The sequence below is a fragment of the Octopus sinensis genome, linkage group LG18, assembly GCF_006345805.1.
Source record: "Octopus sinensis linkage group LG18, ASM634580v1, whole genome shotgun sequence".
In the NCBI taxonomy this organism is placed as follows: domain Eukaryota; kingdom Metazoa; phylum Mollusca; class Cephalopoda; order Octopoda; family Octopodidae; genus Octopus; species Octopus sinensis.
In genome coordinates this window covers 4,724,362-4,747,514 of record NC_043014.1, presented here as the reverse complement: position 1 = coordinate 4,747,514, position 23,153 = coordinate 4,724,362, and the positions used below count along the sequence as shown (strand labels likewise).

At 41.8% G+C, this 23,153-nt stretch overlaps 2 long non-coding RNA genes across 2 annotated transcripts; one reads left to right on the top strand and one right to left on the bottom strand.

Annotated features, from left to right (window-relative positions):
- Nucleotides 1–1,695: 1,695 nt before the first annotated feature.
- LOC118766844 lies at nt 1,696–13,215 on the bottom strand. The gene is made up of 2 exons (XR_005002754.1): nt 13,205–13,215; nt 1,696–2,521 (listed from the first exon to the last, which is right to left on the bottom strand). It is a non-coding gene; the product is annotated as an uncharacterized LOC118766844 (long non-coding RNA).
- Nucleotides 2,231–22,610, top strand: LOC115221354. Its single transcript, XR_005002750.1, has 5 exons — nt 2,231–2,363; nt 9,566–9,570; nt 17,756–17,761; nt 22,477–22,480; nt 22,600–22,610. It is a non-coding gene; the product is annotated as an uncharacterized LOC115221354 (long non-coding RNA).
- The last annotated feature ends 543 nt before the right edge of the window (nt 22,611–23,153 follow it).

Below are 23,153 nucleotides of genomic sequence, written 5' to 3'. Positions count from 1 at the left end.
TGGGCCATACCGCGAGCTTAGGTTCGTTCTTTCTATTTCGGGCACGGTAGTGCGGCAGAGGAACGGGCGACAGGCGAAGGCCTGACGCTAACGGCCCCGCAGCGCGTGGACGAACGGGGAAAGCAAGATGGCGTGAAGGCGGCGGCCACTCGCCGGGCTGACGGCGTCTTAGGCTGACGTCTCGGGCATCCTGCCGAACGATCCCGGAGACATCCACCTGCCGACTGCAAGCCCTCAATATAGTCTTGACCCCCTTGGGGTGCGACGGTCACCTAGAGCGTGACTATCCAGCCGGGGCCGACCCGTCAGCTTACGGGTCTGATTCCTTTAACTTACGGGTCGGACCACGTCGCCATATTCACCCGTTTCACATCGCCACACACTCCAGGCGGCTGGCGGCATTGATCGCGCCTACGTCCACGTTCACGTGGGCGAGAGCGCGAGGTTCGCTTCAGCCTCACTAGATCGGGCACGGCAGAGCGGCGGAGCTCCGCGCGACTGGTGCAGGCCCGCCAATACCTGCACTGGCCGCTGTTTGTCATCTTTCGGGAACTTACGGGAAGGACCACGTTGCCCTATCGACCGCGTGTATCTCGTGACATCCTTCCGGCATCGGTCGCAACTACGTCCACGTGTACGTGGGTGACACTGTGAGCTTAGGTGCGTTCTTTCGATATCGGGCACATAAAATCGCCGCTTCGTGCCTCGTCGATAACACACGGACACACACACTCATGGTCTTCGTCGTACTCAGACTTACTCCCCGGCAATCAACCGGCCGCATAACTTGGCGCACTCGTGCACTCGACCGAGAACTCTTGAAAGTAAAATCGCCGCTTCGTGCCTCGTCGATAACACACGGACACACACACTCGTGGTCTTCGTCGTACTCAGACTTACTCCCCGGCAATCAACCGGCCGCATAACTTGGCGCACTCGTGCACTCGACCGAGAACTCTTGAAAGTAAAATCGCCGCTTCGTGCCTCGTCGATAACACACGGACACACACACTCGTGGTCTTCGTCGTACTCAGACTTACTCCCCGGCAATCAACCGGCCGCATAACTTGGCGCACTCGTGCACTTGACCGAGAACTCTTGAAAGTAAAATCGCCGCTTCGTGCCTCGTCGATAACACACGGACACACACACTCGTGGTCTTCGTCGTACTCAGACTTACTCCCCGGCAATCAACCGGCCGCATAACTTGGCGCACTCGTGCACTTGACCGAGAACTCTTGAAAGTAAAATCGCCGCTTCGTGCCTCGTCGATAACACACGGACACACACACTCGTGGTCTTCGCCGTACTCAGCTCTGCTTTAGCTAGACAGTAGATAGGGACAGTGGGAATCTCCTCGCCTTCGATCCGTCCACCTCCCCTTATGTACTGAAACTCTATAGAGTTTATTCCCAGTTTTTATTGTGGGCGGTCCCACATTCTCAAGGCCAATTCCCTATCTTGCGACAACCTTACATGCCAATCTAAAATGTTAAAATTCTTCCAGGAATTCAATCCATAGTAGAGAGGGATCTAAAAACATCAGCAAGGCGGGTACTTTTTTCATAAACAGAAAAAAAGGAAGTCAAATCCGGGTATATTTTTTTTTTTTCAGTTCCTATCGATGCACGGCCCCCAAACCTTGCCACCTCCTCAAAAAAAAAAAAAAAAAAAAACTTGAGGGGCATCGCCCGGCCGGTCCGGCATCGGTCGCTCGCTCCAGCGCCATCCATTTTCGGGGCCGGTCGATTCGGCAGGTAAGTTGTTACACACTCCTGAGCGGATTCCGACTTCCCTGGCCACCGTCCTGCTGTCTATATCGACCGACACTCTTTCGGGGATCTAATGGGCGAAAAGTAGGGCACCTTAGCCGGACGTTCGGTTCATCCCACATCACCAGTTCTGCTTACCAAAAGTGGCCCACTTGGCACCTTGCATTCGTTGTCGCATAACGGCGGCCGCCTCCGATCGAGAGAGGAGCGGCCCGTTTCGCCCGTTCCGAGTTCGAGAGTAGATCGAGGCCGTCAACGTCCCCGGGGCCCCCAGTCGTTCGCCTTACCGGACGGAATTGCGTGTCGTTCTCCCGCTGGCGCCAGCTATCCTGAGGGAAACTTCGGAGGGAACCAGCTACTAGACGGCTCGATTGGTGTTTCGCCCCTACACCCGGTTCCGACGATCGATTTGCACGTCAGAGGCGCTTCGGACTTCCACCAGAGTTTCCTCTGGCTTCGTCCCGACCGGACATGGATCGCCATCTTTCGGGTCCCCGGCCGCCTGCTACACCTGAGTCGGAGCGGGAACGCCGGACGCGAACGTCGCGGCGAACGCGCGGACCCGACCCGGGAACAATGCTTCGAAGCGCCGTCACGCCGAAGCGAGACGGCGACGTCGTGTCACGTTCTCGCTTTCGCTGTGCCGTCGGAGTTCGCGAATTGAAAGGCTCCAACGACTCGCAGTCGACTGGGACTCCTTGGTCCGTGTTTCAAGACGGGTCGGGTAGGTTGCCGATGCTCGTCGCTGACTGGCGGCAGCGGGCGGATTTTCGGGCGAGGTGTCCCTCGACCGCAACGCGCGTCGCCCCCTTGCGAGGGATTAGCGCGGTCGCGGCGCGCGGGCGGCCGCGTCGCTCGCGGTCTCGGAAGCTGACAAATCGAGATCAATGTTATAATTTATGCGGTTTTAATCTCACAATTCGGATTCATAAAAGGACAGAAAGTGCATGAGGGCTTTACCGACAACAACAACAGCAACAACAAAAATAACTTCTATATGCACCATTGCGTTGGCCCTGAATGCGCATCAACAGTTTCCTATCTAGATTCAGTTCTCGTCTTATAAAAGGTATTAATTATCTGCTTCAGAAATATCACAAAATGTACACCACCCAACTAACTACCTGTAGGTAATCATTCATGCATGTTGGTGCGTGTGGAGTATTTCTCAGATAAATGACTGTAAGATATCGGTACGAAGACGGATATATATATATATATATATATATATATATATATATATATATATATATGCAAATATATCCATATGCATATACATATTATATAGGCGCAGGAGTGGCTGTGTGGTAAGTAGCATGGTTCCGGGTTCAGTCCCCACTGCGTGGCATCTGGGGAAAGTGTCTTCTGGGCCGACCAAAGCCTTGTGAGTGGATTTCGTAGACGGAAACTGAAAGAAGCCTGTCGTATATATATATATATATATATATATATATAAGTTATAAAATGAGATAGGGGTTGAAAATTCTACCCACCATGGGATAATATATATCCAATATACTGCCAGATAGGTACCCAACAAGATTAATACATAGATGTTAAAAATTGTCAAACAATCAGTTCATCTATTGTATTATATGGGTAAAGGTAATAATATTACCGTAAATTAATACTACAAAATTAGAGAATGGAGAAACACTTAAATCAATAAAACATCAACTATCCGATGATACCCAATCAATACTTTAATACACCATTACATTTGAGTAAAGGCATTATACAAAATGAGATATACAGTAATAGTAAAAAGATAAAGAGATATAAGTAAATAATTTCAAATATAATATGCAATTAAATCAAAACTTCCCCTTCTATTTTTAATGCCTAAACTGGTATATTATGGCATTAAATTTATTAAGTAAATAAGAGATTTATTATAATATATAAATTAATATATATTTTATATTTTATAATTTAGCGTACTTGGAATCATAACAAACTTACGATAAATCTAACAACCGTATGTTTACTATGCAACAAACCGGTGTTATAAATTTTAAGTTACCCATGAAATAATTATCTGACTTAGTAACATACTGATATTTAAAAATATATTTATATCTAAATTAAATATTTTATGAAATGCATGGGTGGTTCTTTTTCGTTATTTGAGGCACAGTTATAATTTTGAAGGACTAAATGGTAGCATAGTTGCTTCCCTTTTTGTTTATCTATGTGCTAGTTGTTGCTTGTGATTATGTATGTGTATAAGTGTATGTATATACATATAACTATGTGTGTATGTGCGATTGATCTGTAGATGCGTGTGTGAATATTGGCGTTCCTTGACTAACCAACCGTATAATTTTCTTTTGTGATTTAAATTTCAAACCAATAGCCAATCGAATTAATCTAAATTTTCTTTACCTAGTGGTCAGCATTTCAAATATAATATGCAATTAAATCAAAACTGACAGCTGTTTCGGCAGTGAGGGCAGTCATACCTCATTTAACCTCTAAGCCATAAAGGCAGGTATAAATGAGGCATTAACAAGGATGCCCCACGGCCTCTTCAGAGAATTAAATTAAATTTGTTATAATTGTGAAAAATATTATATAACCATATACATATAAATATAAAAATATAAAAATGTAAAATATAAAAACTTATACATCATAATGCTACACTTATATAATATAATACTCATTACATAGGGAGATGAAAAATAATAATTAAAACCATGGTTCAGTTCATAAAATTCTAAAGCTATGAAAGTTAATAAAAATTACTATTAATATTAATAATAATAATAATAATAATAATAATAATAATAATAATAATAATAATAATAATAATAATAATAATAATAATAATAATAATGGATACAGTTAAGTTTGCACCAAGTCCATCCTTTCAAGATCGAAATAACTATGAGTTTAGAAATGCTGACCACTAGGTAAAGAAAATTTAGATTAATTCGATTGGCTATTGGTTTGAAATTTAAATCACAAAAGAAAATTATACGGTTGGTTAGTCAAGGAACGCCAATATTCACACACGCATCTACAGATCAATCGCACATACACACATAGTTATATGTATATACATACACTTATACACATACATAATCACAAGCAACAACTAGCACATAGATAAACAAAAAGGGAAGCAACTATGCTACCATTTAGTCCTTCAAAATTATAACTGTGCCTCAAATAACGAAAAAGAACCACCCATGCATTTCATAAAATATTTAATTTAGATATAAATATATTTTTAAATATCAGTATGTTACTAAGTCAGATAATTATTTCATGGGTAACTTAAAATTTATAACACCGGTTTGTTGCATAGTAAACATACGGTTGTTAGATTTATCGTAAGTTTGTTATGATTCCAAGTACGCTAAATTATAAAATATAAAATATATATTAATTTATATATTATAAATAAATCTCTTATTTACTTAATAAATTTAATGCCATAATATACCAGTTTAGGCATTAAAAAATAGAAGGGGAAGTTTTGATTTAATTGCATATTATATTTGAAATGTTTTACTTATATCTCTTTATCTTTTTACTATTACTGTATATCTCATTTTGTATAATGCCTTTACTCATATGTAATGGTGTATTAAAGTATTGATTGGGTATCATCGGATAGTTGATGTTTTATTGATTTAAGTATGTTTCTCCATTCTCTAATTTTGTAGTTTATATATATATATATATATATATATATATATATATATACATATATATATATATATATATATATATATATATATATATATGTATATATATATATGTATATATATATATATATGTATGTGTATGTATATGTTTGTTTGTCTGTGTTTGTCCCTCTAGCATTGCTTGACAACAGATGCTGGTGTGTTTAAGCCCCCGTCACTTAGCGGTTCGGCAAAAAGAGACCGATAGAATAAGTATTGGGCTTCCAAAGAATAAGTCCCAGGGTCTAGTTGTTCGACTAAAGGCGGTGCTCCAGCTTGGCCGCAGTCAAATGACTGAAACAAATAAAAGAGTAAAAAAAAGAGTATATACTTATATATATATATATATATATATATATATATATATATATATATATATATATATATATATATATATATATATATATATATATATATATATAGATACGGGTGCGGGCGTATCGGTGTTTCCTCCAGCACCGTTTCACCATCGGTGTTGTTATGTTTACATCCCCGTAACTTAGTGGCCCCGCGTAAGAAAATGATACAGTAAATACCAGGCTTACAACGTAAATAGACCTTGAGGGAGTTTAGTTCCCTTAAAAACTGGTCCAGGCGGCAGTCTAATGAATGAAACAGACAAAACGAAATCTATCTGTCTGACTATGTATGTATGTATGTATATATGTATATATGTATATAAGTATGTATGTATATATGTATATATGTATGTATGTATGTATGTATGTATGTAATCATCTATCTATCAATACATATATATATATAAACACACACATGCATGAATGCATGCATCCATGCATACATAAATATATATATTCATACATTCATACATACGAAGATACACACACATACATGTGCGTGTATATATGTATATATGCAAGTATTCATCTATCTCTTAATACACACATATACATATATACATGCATACCTACATTTATACATTCATACATATAAAGATACACTCACACAAACATATGCTTGCATGTATGTACGTTTGTACATATGTATGTATATATGTATGAACGTATATATGTGTGTGTGTATATATGTATGTATGTATATATGTAAGTGTGAAGGTGTATATAGATATTTACATGCTTACATTCATATACACATGCATAAAAACTTGTATGTATGAAAGTATGTATGTATATATGTGTGTGTGTATATATGTGTGTGTGTATATATGTGTGGGTGTATATATGTGTGGGTGGGTGGGAATTGGTAGGTTTTGATTTTCATATTCACATAAAACTTTTCTAATCAGATTAACGCATCTTGTGAAGAATCCAAACCGAACATTAGACTTCATTAGATTAAGTCTTGCGATTACTGTGTATGTGTGCTTGTGTGTGTGTGTGTGTGTGTGTGTGTGTGTGTGTGTGTGTGTGTGTGTGTGTGTGTGTGTTGTGTGTGTGTGTGTGTGTGTATGTGTGAGTGTGTGTGTATGTGTGTGTGTGTGTGTGTGTGTGTGTGTGTGTGCGTCTGTGTATTTGTTGGTTGAACGAAATATTCTCACTCTTTTACACTTTACTCTTTTACTTGTTGCAGTCATTTGACTGCGGCCATGCTAGAGCACCGCCTTTAGTCGAGCATATCGGCCCCGGGACTTATTCCTTGTAAGCCCTGTACTTATTCTATCGATCTCTTATTGCCGAACGGCTAAGTGACGGGGACGTAAACACACCAGCATCGGTTGTCAAGCGATGGTGGGGGGACAAACACTGACACACAAACATATACACACACATACATATATATATATACATATATACATATATTCGACAGGCTTCTTTCAGTTACCGTCTACCAACTCCACTCAAAAGTCATTGGTCGGCCCGAGGCTACAGCAGAAGACACATGCCCAAGATGCCGAGCAGTGGGACAGAACCCGGAACCATGTGGTTGGTAAGCAAGCTACTTACCACACAGCCACTCCTGAATATTAAAACAGCTTCCCAATAATAACAAAGAAAATTAAATAACAACATTAGTAAATAAATATATCATAATATACCCAGAAACAGGAATCATTTCACTTTACACGTGTCTCTCATTCATCAACATATTTTGCTAATTATTGTGTGACAATATCAAACCATCTCTTTCCAATAATTAAACCTGTCAGACAAGTTCACACCCGCTTTTACAGTTCCACCAATCGCATTGGTTCTTAAATTTACGATAAGATCTATGCCAGAGCTGGGTTGTTGTTCGCTCAATAAATACGTGGAATTCAGTTACAGGTCTTCAGCTTAAACCTCGCATCTCGATCTTTTGTTGAAGCCACACGAAGTATCACGAACGACCGACAACTGTCACCAGAATGGATTTCGCACAACTGCCCAGGAATATTTCGCAGCGTTATTCCATTTCTTCTCTCATAGCTTTTGGGGTTCTTCTCGTGCTGACGATCGTCAATCTTCATCAAGATTCAAGAATAGGAAAAATGGAAGAGAAATCAAAAACGGTAAGTCATGGATTTTGTGTTAATATATGTATGTCTTTATGTATTTATATATGCAAGTATGCGTGAATGTATGCATGTGTGTATGCGTGCATATATGTATGCATCTACGTATGTATGTATGAATATATGGATGTATGTATGAATATATGGATGTATGTATGAATATATGGATGTATGTACATACCGATGGATGGATGGATGGATGGATGTAAGGATGTATGCATGGACCATGTACATATGTTCCTATACAGCACACACACACGTACGATCCATCACACACGTATACACATAAAATAACACAGGCGCACACACCTAAACATACATACATACATACATATATATATATATATATATATATATATATATATATATATATATATATATATATATATATATATATATATATATATATATATATATATATATATATATATATATATATATATATAGTACGTTTAAATATTTGTTGTGCAAGATTTTTTATGTGAAGTCGTGTGTTGAAACAGATATTGTTATATTTCGGAATGGTCATATTGATATATTTGGTGTTATTTTGCTTCAGTGTTATTTATTTTTTACATTAATCTTAATCTTATTTCGGCCAGAGTTCTTTCGTCACACTCCTGTGACCGCATCAGTGGTCCTTTGATTTCTTCTTTCTTATTTGTGTCTCTCCTTACTAACCGTAAGCCTTTTGTATTTCTATTGTATGTCTTCATTTGCGCATGCTTATATCTCTATGTGCGTCTATGTTTATATAGTGTGTGTATGTGGGGGGATGCCTGTAATATTTCTATCTTCTGTTTATATACGTTCATGTAATTTGTATTTTGTTTTTGTTGTTGTTGTTTTTGTTTATTCTTATTTTGTTCATGTGTTTACATCTACTTATTATTATCATTACATATGCTTGTATGTATGTATGTATAACAACAATAGTAGTAATAACAATAATAAATCGAATTGAAAAAAATATATATATATACATATATATACACACACATATATATACATACATATATATATATACATTTATATATATATATATATATATAGTTATTTATTTATATTTGTTTATTTATCTGTGTATTTATTATGTTTTCTGGAGCCTCTATCGTCACATGTTGTGGTGTGTGTTAGTGCTCCATTCTAGTTTTCTATTCAGGCTACGTTTATTTTCTATTATGTGTGTAGCTTCTGTAATTTATCTAATTGTTGCATCTGTTCTATGTGTGGACAATATTTTAATTTGTATGTTATTGATTGATCCCCCGTGTTTCTGTTCGGCGTGTTGGTACAGAATCGATGAGCTTTTACCTTCCTTGAGTTGTCTCCAATGTCCATTTACCCGCTCTCCTATGCTTCTTGCCGTTTCCCCTACGTATGTCGTCTTGTTACTGCATCGTCCCTCTATACATCTTATACTATAGACTACATTCCTGGCTTTACAGTTTGTTTGTGGGCTAAATCTACATACAGTACAGTACTTATCCGTACTGGGGGTTCTACTAAAAGATAGGTTCTACCAATTATAGATTTGATAGGGTTGCCTGGCTTTTCAACAACGTTAATTCTTAGCTTCAGTTTGTCTAGGGTCCTTCTAAAGCGGTACGCCAGTTCACCTCCAGGGGTGGTGTCAACGAACATGACACTCTGGTATTTATGGTTATCATACCATAAGTTGGCCTTCCCTATTTTCTTTTTTGTCCTTTCTATAGTGTTCCATGACTTGTTCCTATAGAGTGGACAAATCCCATTCCTATCATTACATAATATATTATCAAATTTCTTCATGGCTCCTTTGTATACTCTGATCCTTTCTTTTATGGATGTAACCTGAGAACTGCATGCGGTGAATGAAATATCATATGTGTTTCTTAAACTCTGTAGGCTCGCACATGCGTGACACATTTCTCATTATTCTGACGAGGTCTGCCATCAAAATATTGAATTTGGCATTGTCCGCAATGGCTGAGTTCCGGTGGATCAAGTATTTTGAGGCCATAGGTTTGGCATAGTATGAATGAAGGATTTGGGTTTTATTATTCACAATTTCTAGCCAGAGTTCAGTGTCTAGCACTGGTAGTCTATGGTTGGGGTGTTTAGTGGGGTAGTCTATTGTAACCTTAATACTCTGGAGGATGGAGTTATGTATTTGCTGGATACTCTCCATAGTATTAGTTTCTATTTCTCTTTCAAGAGTACTCTCTTGTGGAGGTGCCTTTACCACTATGTTGATATCATCAACATAGCGAGAGTACATGTTTACGAGTATGGAGTTCTGTGTTAGGCGTTCTTTAAGCCTTCTGTCCCACCATACCATGGAAAGGTTAGCCACATCACCAGCGATACTAACGCCGATAGCTGCCCCCTCGTCCTAGGCATATATTTTATTATTAAACTTAAACGTGTGGCCTTTTAGGGTAACTCTTATACTAGCTCCTAGTGCATGTGCGATCATTTTCTTTGCCTGATGGACATTTGCGGGGCTCCGTATGGCTCTGGTCCATCCGCGCCATCTTTCTATATGTGTCTTCCTAGCCATAGAAGTAATTGTGGGCGGTCTACCTCTTAAACATCTACTGGGGCAGAAACTACTAAGATTATGCTTATCTAAGTATTCATTATTACATGTCAGTCTAAGTAGGAGGCCCAGTTCTTCTGTGTTGACATTACGGAACTCCACCTGGCTCTCGTTGATCATCTCCACGCACTTCTCCACCGCAAAATCTACGTCGATCGATGGGTATAGGGATACCACATCCATGCTACCCACCATACATCCTGTCAAGGTCATAAGTGTTGTTACAGTCATTGATCCTGCTGAGGAGATCTTATGTGCTGTCACAAACATCAATTTTATATTTACCTGGAAACTTCGAATTATCAATCGCTGATAACCCAGCCTCGGCCTGTTTCATAATTTCAATCCCACGACTTCTGTCTGACAATGTTCCAGCGTATACTCGTCCTAAGCTCTTGACGGGCTCTTCCTTGACTGTTGGAATGCTTTCTTCAGATATTCGAAACTTAAATTCTTTCTGCACTCCCTTAACAAATGTCAGACTACGCGACTTTTTTGCTCTAAATCGCATCCTTGACCACCTTACAAGTTCGTCTAATCTCAAGAGGGCATTCTGCATGATTTTTTCATCTGTAGCTAGAAGTGTCACGTCATCCATGAAGGCTTTCTTAGGCGATTGTACCTGGGCGATTTGTTCCGAAAAATCTACACCTTCCAAAATCAACTCCATGACTAAGATAAACCACGTGACAGATATCGTACAGCCAGCAGCAATGCCAACTTCCAATCGGTGCCAATTTGTTGTAAAATTTCCAGTCGTAAACCTCATTTCGAAACTGTCATAGTACATCCTCATTATTTTGATCACTTTGTCAGGAATGTGGAAGTGGTCCATGGCTGTTATTAGTAATTTGTGTAAATATGCCACTGTTCTCCTCGACAGAATTCCCATAAAGATCTTGCCTTGTAGGTATCCTTGATATGAGCATCCAATTCTTCTTTAGTACACGATAAAGTGCCACTCTTCGGTTCAGTTAATAGCTTCTTAGTAAACCCGTACGGGTCCTTCAGAAACTGCCCCCGAGTCCTTTTACTTTCTTTTCGACGCTCACATCGGCGGATATGTCGTTGCACATAACGACATTTCCTCTTCAAATCGTTATACAGCAGCGCAAGGCCAGGTTTCTCATCTAGTGCAGCACATCTCCATCGCTTTCTTAAGTCGGACTTTTCCTTCCTCAACTGCTGCATTTTTCTGATCCTCTTGCTTGGTCCACACTTTCCTTTCTCTAGCCGGATATTCTCTTTTATTCCAAATAAATCTTTTTCTATATCGTATATTGAGCTTGATAATTTGCCCAGTTTCTCCACTGTAGAGCCTGTCATTTTATAAAGAGCCCGACAAACCTTGTTTTCAAACTCTTTATATTTCACTTTCTCATTAGCAGCAGGCCACAAAACCCTCGGTTTCCTCTGAGTATTATCCGATGCACCAGTTTCATGACTTGTAGTTTCATCACGCGAAAAGGTCTCTGCTGTAGCATTTATCGATCCGCTGTGGTTTGAGTCCGGGGATGATTTGCCACGTGTTTTACGATCTGACGATCCACACTGCTCTGTCCTCTTCTCACAAGTCTTTCCCTGATGTATCTTCAAGCTTCTCACAGTTGCAAAGGTTCTACAGCACAGCTTGCATCCAAAGTTGTTTGCATTTCGTTCGCTGTTCGAATGAATAACCGCACTCATTTCCAAGGTCATTTCCGTGCTGACTGGGTTTGATTGATTCTCGATTCTCCCCTCTCGGTCGATCGTGGGGCTGTCATATCCATTCATATCTGTTACAATATATTACAAAGGCGAGGATCGTAAGTCTGCAGCCTCCACCAGTCTTTCCTGGTGTCGATAGTCTTTCCTATTGTCCGCTCGTCTTTCCGAGCAGTCCTCTTGTCTTTCCAAGATGCCTAACCGTCTTTCCGGTTTGTCAGTGGTTCCCTACCACAAGGTCTTAGATGTCTTGCAAACAACTTGCACATGCAAGTGCTACCAGTTAAAAGCTCCGTATACCGGAAGCTAGCAAGTGTATGGGGTCATCAGGAGAGATTGCGCGCCGTTTCGGGGCCTACCTCTCGACGGCATCAATGCGCACCGGCCCGCCTCACTGATATGAGGCCCCGCTTGCTAGATCAGCTGGTTATGAAGAACTCAATATACTTTTAGCCATCGCTCATCGTCTCTTTTTAACCAAATCCAGTGGCTAGCCTTCTCCACTGTAGATTGGATATCAGTCATGATGGTATTGACTTTACGATGAGTTAGGCCTAGCGATAACAACAGTCGTCTCACGCTGTGTCCAACAAACCCTCTACATCCAATTTCTTTATTAGCCACATGGGCCCAAACATAGAGGGGGACAATACAGCCTGATTGGGGTCAGACACTCAATGATTATATGACTTTTAAAATTTTACAAAATATAATGAAATCGAATGAAATCGAATGAGATACAAAAAGGACGAAATACACACATGAGATGAAGCAGAGAGATGGCTTACGCTCCGACCCCACGAGCCCCATTCTCCTACTGAAACATTTGTATGCAGACTTATGACATGTTCATGAGGAATCTTTCATTCCCAGCACCCTCGCAACATGCAACCATCTTTCTTTGAACATTTTCTTTGACAGGCATCTTCTTTCCAGCCTCACCTTCCTTTTAAGGAGGAAGATAAAATATCTCACCAACCCGAGACCGGAGATGAGGTTGCCTGTCGCCAAACCTTTCATTCGCGACTTCCATACCACCTCTTTCGCTATTGCTACTACTGCGAGAAAACATTGCTTATCTTCTTTCGTGAGGAAATCCGGCGGGTCAGTTTTTACAATTGACTCAGACGACAGCTGTACTCTTCCCGAACCTGACAGCAGATGTTCTGCAGAAACCCACACTTCAGACACTCCCGAACACTGAACAATAGCGTGCAGGCCAGTTTCCCTATCCCGTCCGCATCTTGGACAGTCGGCAGTGGTGGTTCGACCGTGTCCTGCGAGCTTATCCCGAACGGGTAAGGCTCCTCGGTAACATTGCCAGGCCAGGGATTTTTGGAAATTATCCAAACACCCCGGCCCAAACGTCCTTCGGAACAGACTGTCTAACTAGTTATCTCCGAGACTTAGGGTTTCCTCTAGGGTATTGTCGTTCCCAGCCTCTACCAACCTGCTATAGAAAAATGTGGTGGTACCAAAACCGCTAGCATTACCCGAGCGATGGAACTGTAGGAGTGCTTTACGGCACTCCGTAAACCATGTACCCAACCTCGTTCTACGAAAGAACCAGCTTTCTTGTCCACTAAAACTTGTGAACCTGGGAAACATCCGTTTCGCGAGCGGAGACCACACCTGTTAACCATTCAGGAGTAGCCAGAGATACCTGAACCTCAGCGCATGTTTGCACATCAACAGCCAAGGCATCCCCAGTCCCCCATTCAACGGCTTTTGGCAGCTGATAGAACGCCTCACTAGAGGAGTGGTGCCCTTCCACAAAAAGCGGAAGATCTGCTTCTCAACCACGAACCGGGACAGGGCACGACGGTTAGGCGGTAAATGATGACCGATGCGATAAACACATTGGCCACCTCCGCCCTCCCTTTCAAAGATAGCCACCGCCAAGACCAGGTCTTGACTATGCAGGTCACCTTGCTCAATACCTCTGCCCAGTTCTTTTCTACCTGGAGGTATGGTCTAAACCATACCCCTAGCAGCTTAACCGGGCCCTCCGTCCAACGTCCCACGACGCTATCCAAAGGCATCGACTTGCCCCTCCAGGTGCCGAGTTGCAAGCCGACTGACTTTTCCCGGTTAATCTTTGCTCCTGCCACCGTCTCGTAAACCTTAATTGTTTCACGTACCCTCTGTAGGTGTTCCATCTTGGTTACAAGAATGGTGATGTCATCCGCATATGCTGAAACCGACTCTCCAACAGCCGGCCCCCTCGGGATGCCGCTCAACTTTTGCAGTAACGGCTCTAGGGCCATCACATACAAAAGTGGCGAAAGCGGACATCCTTGGCGAACCGAGCGCTTCATAGAGAACGGCCTAGAAAGAAATCCGTTCACCCGAACGATCGAATCGATGTTGTCGTATAATTGGATTATCCACCTAAAGAAGCCAAGACCCAGCCCGAACTGTGCTAACACGGACACCAGGTATCGTTAGTCAACCCTACCGAATGCTTTTGACTGATCTAAATGGACCAAAATCACTACCAGAATCACTACCAAACCCTTCTAAGGTATAGCGTATAAGATGGAGATTGTCCTGAATGCTTCTGCCGGGGACGGCACAGGTTTTTGCCTTGCCGATCAGAGTATTCGCGACCTGCCCCAATCTTTTTGCTAGTACCTTGGCCAAAATCTTCACCTCTGCGTTTAACAGAGTGATGGGCCTAAAGTTGTCTATCTTATCTCCCTTGTTTGGGTCCTTCCTGACCACAGTCACCACTCCCCTGCGTACAGATCTGGGAATCGACCCATTCTACTGCCAGCTATCGTAAACCCCGGCCAGAATTTGCCCATACAAGTCTGGCATACTTTTGTACATTTCATAAGGCAAACCACCAAGTCCCGGCGCCCTACCAGCTTTACAGTTCGTTATAGCCTCTCTCACCTCCTGAGGTGTTATCGGACCCTCACAGCACTCAGCATCCTGCCCCGAGAGACGCGGCAGCCCGGCAAGGAAGTCCGAAAGGTCCAACCTACCATCCGATCCATCGCCCCTCCCGAAAAGCTGTGCAAAGTGCTCCTGAAAAGCCTGACACATCTCATCGGGTTCGTTCACAATCTCGCCTTGTAGGTTCTCCACAGATCGAATTGTGGAATCATTTCCACGTTGGGTTTCCATCACCCGAGCCCATCCAGCGGCATTGATCCCCTCACTCCCCATTGCACGAAGTCTAGCCCTGATAATGCATCCCATGTGTTTGGCCTCGAGGTGCTGGTTTAATTCCAGTCTCTTAGCCTTCGCCTCAGCAGCACTACCAGTCAACCCTGCTTCCTCTAATTCCTTAACCAGTTCTAGTTCCCTCTTACGCTCTCTTGCCACTAAACCTATGCTATATCTAATAGATTCAAATTTAATGGCTCTTTTGAGGGCGTACCACCATTTATTATTAATGATGGTACCAGTTAAAGCCCTCTGTATCAGTAACTTAATCCGGCTTCTGTACTCTTCGTTCGCCAAATGGGACTTATTGAGTTTCTAGTAACCGGATCCTCTACTCTGTAACTTATCTAGGTTCAGCTTACAAGTGACCAATTTATGATCACTGTAGCTGACCAAGTGGAACTGTGGACACTTAGCTATGGATCTATCTGTTTCTCTAATTAGAATCATCCTATCTATATAGGACTTAAAAGACCCGTCACCACTTAACCATGTCCACATTGGGGTGTTCGGGAATTCAAGTCTGTATGGATCTACTAGCTGAAAGCGACTTAGTAGATCCCGGAAACCGGCATTAGGTATTCTATTTGGGTTCGAGCCAACATTATCCACGCGCGCATCTTGAATAACATTAAAGTCACCTAACAAAACTAATGGGTACGCCGTACCAAGAAACTTCTCTAGGTCTCGGAAATACTCAGACTGACCATTGTGGGGGTGTAAATTGCCACCAGTCTGATTTTCTTACCGCAACTTAAAGTCAGGTCGAAGACGACCAGCCTACCCTCTGGGTCACAAAAAATTAACTTCTTCTCTGAAACCCGGTTTCTTTTTAGTAGGACCAACACCCCCACACCCACCCGCCGGTGGACCTGGAAAAAAATTTCTCGTATCCGTCCAGGAGTGGGAGCAGTCCTCTTGATCCCTTTAACCGGGTTTCAGTAGCAACAATGACATCAAAATTATGTGACATGACGTCGTTTAAGAAGCGGCCTTGCTTCCATCCCGCCGTCAGGCCACGCACATTTAAACATCCAACGTGAACTGCCATAAGTCTTACCTCAATTTCTTGTGTCTTCGCTAAAAGGCGGAGGTGGGTCCGCCTCTTTTTCTTTTTCTCGGGCTCGTGGAGTCGTTTTAATTAAGCCAACATCACTCCGATAGTCATTTGCTAGAACGTTGTAAGACGTTCTGTCTACGTGGTAGACTTCGAAACCGTCTTTAACGTTTTTGCATCCAGTTCTTTTTAGTTTTTTAATTTGTATTTGGCTCATTAATCTCGAGTTTGAGGTTCGAACCGCCATATATAGAACTTCTTTCTCTCGTATTTCTTTTGTTTTTGATTTTTTGGCTTTTTCTTGCCTTCTTTGAGTTTGCATTTTTGCCAATGATTTAACATTTCTCTTTAATTTCCTTTGGCTACCAGTTCTCTTCCATTCCGTCTCTTCTTTATTTCCGCTCTCATTTTCTTCTTCTGTGCTTTCTTCTTCTGTTTTTCCATTCTCTGTAGTTTCATCTTCCGAGTTTTCTTCAATGTTCTCCTCTTTTTCTTTTTCTTCACCACTCTTGCATTCGGACCTAACATGGCCCTTCTTTCCACATTTAAAACATCTGGGTTTTCTACCTTCCACCATGACTACTAACTTCGTACCCATTGTATCTATGACCTCTGGAATTTTTTCTAGGGTCATAGGCTCTGCTTGGATCAGCATTTTTATTGTTTGGCCAAGCCAGACTTTGTCTTCTGTTACTTCCGCAGAAAGCAGTGTGATTTCTTCCTCTAGGTCATACAGTACTGCCGCTACTAGCCATCCGGCGTCCGCCTCCGGTGGTACACAGCTTATCTTTATTCGGGAGGTTCTCCTCCCCATATAAAATGGCAACAGTACTACCTCATCCGTTCGAAGAGGCTCCACAGAATACTTTTGCGCCTGTTCCACTGTTGACATCCTCACTTCAACAGCTGCATATCTTTTTCCTCTGGCCAAATATGTGATGTTCTTCCAAATTGGCCTTAAATATTTTTCTACACTTCTGTCATTGACATAGTTAACTTTTTTCTGTTCAACATTATATGTTTTGAAAATTACAGTCCTTTCGAGTGCATCTTTAATGATGCTATGAGGAGGGACCACCTTTATTTCGGTCCTTCTTTTGTTAACAGCTCTCGGTTTGCCTTCAAATTGGTTGTATCAATTTTCCTTGAGTTTCCTCCGGCGCAGCCGCAAAGCTCCTTATTGGCTCTTCTAATATCCTTCTGCTCACTACAGAATCCTTACTGGTACTTGGCACTGGAGATACACTCTCCCTACGCGTGACAGTACCTTCCATTGTGTAAAAACACTAATAAATAAAGTAAAACGTTTCCCCGCAAGGGGGAATTAAAACAAATTTTGCTTCAAAACAAGCAATAAATAGTCCCTTTTTTCAAATTATAATAATCGAATTTAACTGTAACAGACACAAAATTTTAACATTGTACACTGCATAATAAGCGACATTATTAAGAAACCTGCGTCTCCATCCGACTTCGATAGGAAAATGTTCCACTTTCCAGCCTGCGTCTTCACATTCCTCAAGGTTTTCATAACGGTTCAATTTTCTAGCCCGAACGGCGTCCATATTATCTTCATGAGGAACTGTTAGCTCGACTATATTTACAACTTTCTTTCTTTCACACCACATCAAAATATCTGTTTTTTTCGAAACTGGGATGGAAAAGAAAACCTGGCACCCAGGTAAATCTGCAGTTACCTCCCAATAGCCGTTCCACTTTTCATTTCTCTCAGGATGTTTCTTGATCTTCTTCTTGAAACGTATCCGCTGACCTGGTCGCACGATGGTAATGAAATCTCTTGATGATACTTTTAGCGGTTTTTCCTCAGTGTTGTTGAGATGAATTTGGTTCTTTATAGCATTGAAGATAACCTTAAGGACCAAGTTGTGCCTCCATGTGTACCTGTTCAATGCTAATGAACAGTTGGAAAGATAACGTGTTAGTGTACCTACCTTTCTACATTTGCAGATGTCATTCTCTAAGACGTTCCATCTTTGAAACAGGTGATATGGGAAAGTGCAACATTGACAGCAAAATATTTGTAGAGTAAATGCTGGGCTAATTCGACTAAGCAACATGCTATGCGTCCGTTTGGAGTGTTTCAGGCCCTAACCTGTCATGCAAAATTGAGGGTGGGGTTTGTGTGATTTTTGAACGCACCGAAAAGCTGTCAGTGGATATACTCTCCTTTGCAGCAGTGTGCGCTGTGTCTAACACGACCCATCATCGGAAATTTTGGCACCTCACGTCGGGTTTGTTGTCCTACATCACTCATAGAGTAAATTTGGAGGAACTGTGGTTGTTCATTCGCGGGTACCAGAGAACCAATGAGGGGATAGACTTGCCCTTGAACTTTGACGTCGGCGTAAATTCATGTTTATCTATCTTCTTAGATTCACCAAACGATGTCATTTGAAATGCAGAGTTGTATTGTCTGATATTGTTCAGAAAATCCTTTGACTGGATTGAAACGCCTTCTAGAAGATTCCTAAGGTGTTGAGATGGTAGTGTTGGCAATGATACCTGTCCGAATATGTTGTCATCTATTGCATTGTTTTAAGTTCTAAACGATAATAAATACCCTGAAGTTCTATTTATATGATGCTATTTCTATTTTTTCACAGAACCGTTTCATCTCCAAGAAATCTCTCGACGATAAACCTGATGACACACCAAGTAAGAACTAATTTTATAGCTAAAGTCTTTTACCCGTGTCTCCTTAAGTCATGGTTTATAATTTCACCAACTTTGAATTAGTTCCACATTACTATCCACATGTCCACAATAGTATATACTAAGACACTTGCCTGAATTTATTTCGAAATATATTCTACTTTACAATAATTCCCTTAATAAAATTTACTCTAATATACAATGCCATTTATTGTGTATATGAGTATATATGCGGTGCTATACATGTCGTCTACAAATAACAGTCGACCGATCACGTAGAGATGAATTGGGATACCTCTACCACAATGGCTGAGCATATTCAACCAGATCACAAAAAAGAATGTGAGAAGGGGCACTAACAATGCACACTTCAACTAAGTGAAACCTTCAAGTTGAAAAATTTCGACTTTTACATAAATACAATCATTTCAACCTCCATATGGCAACCAGTATTTGCCCATTAAACTCACCTTCCTGGTAAACCATCCACAACATTCCCCAGGACACATGATCGTGTGCCTTTTCGTGGTTTACAGCGTCTAAACCTTGGAAATGCATCAAATTTTGCTGGAAGATCTATCTTTGAACGACTATCTGGTCAGGTGTACCGCGTGTCGGACGGTAATCTTGGGCGCGACAATTTCCCTACATATCTTTTCCTGACATCAAGTGTAGACTTTTCTATAATTAGAACACACTCTTTGATCTTTGTTTGAAAAAATTGTGACTGTCACTCCATATTACCATTGCCTTGGTGTTTTTTCCAGAGGTCCCATCCACCTAGCATACATGGGTCACTCAGAGAATACCATCTGTATTTAAGGTTTCTAAAATATCAAGCCGAACGTGCTTATCACCAGCAGCTTTATCACTTTTAAGTGAGTTTAGCTCAAATAAGCGTTCAACCGAAGAAGAACCTGCTGAATAAAATAATACAATCACGAATCCATTTCGAGGTCCAACTTCATTCAGGCGGGTCACTCTCAATTTGGATGCAAAAGTCTCCACATTTTTGTTTCTGATCCCAGCATCCACTGCGGCTTCCAACTGTATTCTGTAAGTCGAATTGGACTTACCAATTTCAAGTGTTCGGTAAACTGTAGGAATTTTCAGGTTTTTAGACATTTAGGTAGTGACGAGTTGATAACTCCACCCTTCCTCTTACACAAACGTTCAGCAAAGAGTGAAAGAGGACCGAACTCAATCAGAAACCTCTGTCACCAAGTATTTCTATGCCAGGCACCCTTATAAATATCCCTGTCTTAAAATAATATCTATACCATAGAGTGGAGAGTGTGTATCCTGCACAGAAGGCTGCTATGATCTCTCCATTAAGTTCACTGACGACATTCCTTCCAATCAATCCTTCTCACGGTTATCAGTGCCAAGGTGTGCACTGAAGTCTCCTTGCGGGACAAATGACTTTACCCCAAATATATCTAAAGCTGAGGTGAATTTGCTTAGGAAGGATTTGTATTTGACCTCGGTGTTTGCTGCTTATACTTACAGCAGCCACAGTGGTCCTTCATATTCAGCCTTAGTTTCAAGAGGTGAACCCTCACACCTAGTAGGTTTCACTCCATAATACAATCCGAAAGCTGGGGATTGAGAGTATCCTAATCCTACCTGTGGAGACATTGTTGGCAGCACAGTTGCGTAGTGGGGTTTCAAGCCTATATCCAAGTGTACGCTATCGGAGAAAGGAAATTTTGTAGAGGAGACACCGATTATATCTTACAGGCAGATTATATCTAACAATTTCGACGTTTTAATTCTCAATTATTAAAGGTTGTTCCCTTCTTGATCTGCTTTGTCGTCCTGAGACCGTCAATATTGTGCTCCCATCAAAAACGGTAAGTCATGGATTTTGTGTTAACATATGTATGTCTGTATGCATGTATTTATTTAGGTATGTATGTGTGCGTGTGTGTGAATATGTGTGTATGTATTATGTATGTGTGCTTGTGTGTGAATATGTGTGTCGTATTATGCATGTGTGAGTGTGTGTAAATATGTGTATGTGTATTATGTATGTGTGCGTGTGTGTAAATATGTGTGTATGTATTATGTATGTGTGCGTGTGTGTAAATATGTGTGTGAGTATGGATTGATAGATTTGGGGATAGACAGACAGCAGACAGAGAGTCAGAGAGAGAGAGAGATAGGTAGGTAGATAGACAGACAGACAGACAGACAGAAAGATAGTTAGATAGATAGATAGATAGATAGATAGATAGATAGATAGATAGATAGAGAGATAGATAGATAGATGGGATAGATAGATAGATAGATAGATAGATAGATAGATAGATAGATAGATAGATAGATGATAGATAGATAGATAGATAGATAACTTTTATTGTAGCCACACAGGGCTAAACACAGAATAAAAAATGGACGAAATACAATGTAGAATTTTTTCTTTTCGAGGTGGGTTTGGGTGGGGCACAAAAAAAAACAAAACAAAAACGTTTGATCAATAGGGATCTGTGGGTTGTGTGGTGTATAAAAAGGCTATATATATATATATATATATATATATATATATATATATAGATATATTTATAATATATATATATATAAGGTTCACAGTTTAGGTGTAGCCTTGGAGAGAAAAAACCTACAAAAAGACCAAGGTCACCTCAGACAATTCGAAAAAGAACACTGAGTAAGTCGCCTTACTTCTCGTTGCAGTCTTTTCAAACGCGTCCACCACACACATTCTTCGCCATAGCCATCAGCGTAACGAAAACCGTTTTCCTTCCCGTTTAAAGGAAGGTGGTGGAACAATTTGACGATAGACTCGGCCGATAGGCGAGCCCGACCTACACGTGACAACAGCTGTTCGACGAATGACCACAGCTCTGAATATCTGGACACCGCACGAGTGCGTGCAGAACGGTTTCGTCGCTCTGACCGCATCTCGGGCAGGTCGGTCCGGTGATGGTTTTCGAACCGTGTCTGTAGCTCTTCTCTCGAACAGGTAGTGCGTCTCGATAGCACTGCCAAGCCAGGGATTTCTGGAAGTTATCCATAGGCCCCGGCCCGAACGTCGTCCTGAACAGGCGGGTTAGGAATTCTTCGTCGACGCCCAGGTTTGCCCCGAGTGTGTCGTCGGACCTCCCCTCCACTAGTCCTCTATAGAACGCTTTAGTCGTTTGTAAGTTGCACAAGTTTGACCCCGAACGGCAGAGCTGCTGTAGAGCTTGGCGACACTCCTGTGCCAATCGCCCAGTTTCGGTCTCTTTTTGATCCACGTTTGCAGTTCGGTCGGTGAGACGAGCTGCGGGAAGTCGCGCCTCACAAACGGCGCCCACACCTGTTCACCGTCGTCGATGAATTTCCAGAGATGTCGCAGTCTCAGCGCATGCCTGCGCATCATCAACCACGGCATGCCCAGTCCTCCATTCAACGGATGTTGACAGCAAATGGACTTCCTCACCATCGGAACGCCACACTTCCACAGGAAGCGGAAGAGCATGCGTTCCAGTTTGGTGATGGTGGCGTCGGGACAAGGAACGACGGTCAGGCGGTAATCGATGACGGATGCGATGTACGCGTTCGCCACCTCCGCCCGGCCTTTTAGAGACAGCTTTCTCTCGGCCCATGTTTGACTGAGAGCGACCACTCTACTCGTGATCTCGTCCCAGTTCTTATCCATTTGGAGGTCCGGACTGAACCAGACCCCGAGCAATTTAACCGGTCCGTCCGTCCAGCGTCCCACTACTGAGCCGCAGTCGGACGGCATGGGCTTGCTTCTCCAGGTGCCGAGTAGCAAATCCACTGACTTTTCTGGGTTAACCTTTGCTCCCGTCACCGTTTCGTATTCTCTTAGTGTCGCCAATCATCTTGATGTGTTTGTCGCTCGACACTATGACGGTGACATCTTCCGCATTATACTGACACGCTCGTCCCGCAACCCAGTTCCCGTGGGGCCCTCAGTGTCGCCAGCTTCCGCAGTAGCGGTTCGAGAGTCAATACATACAGAAGCGCCGACAGGGGACACCCCTGACGGACCGAACGC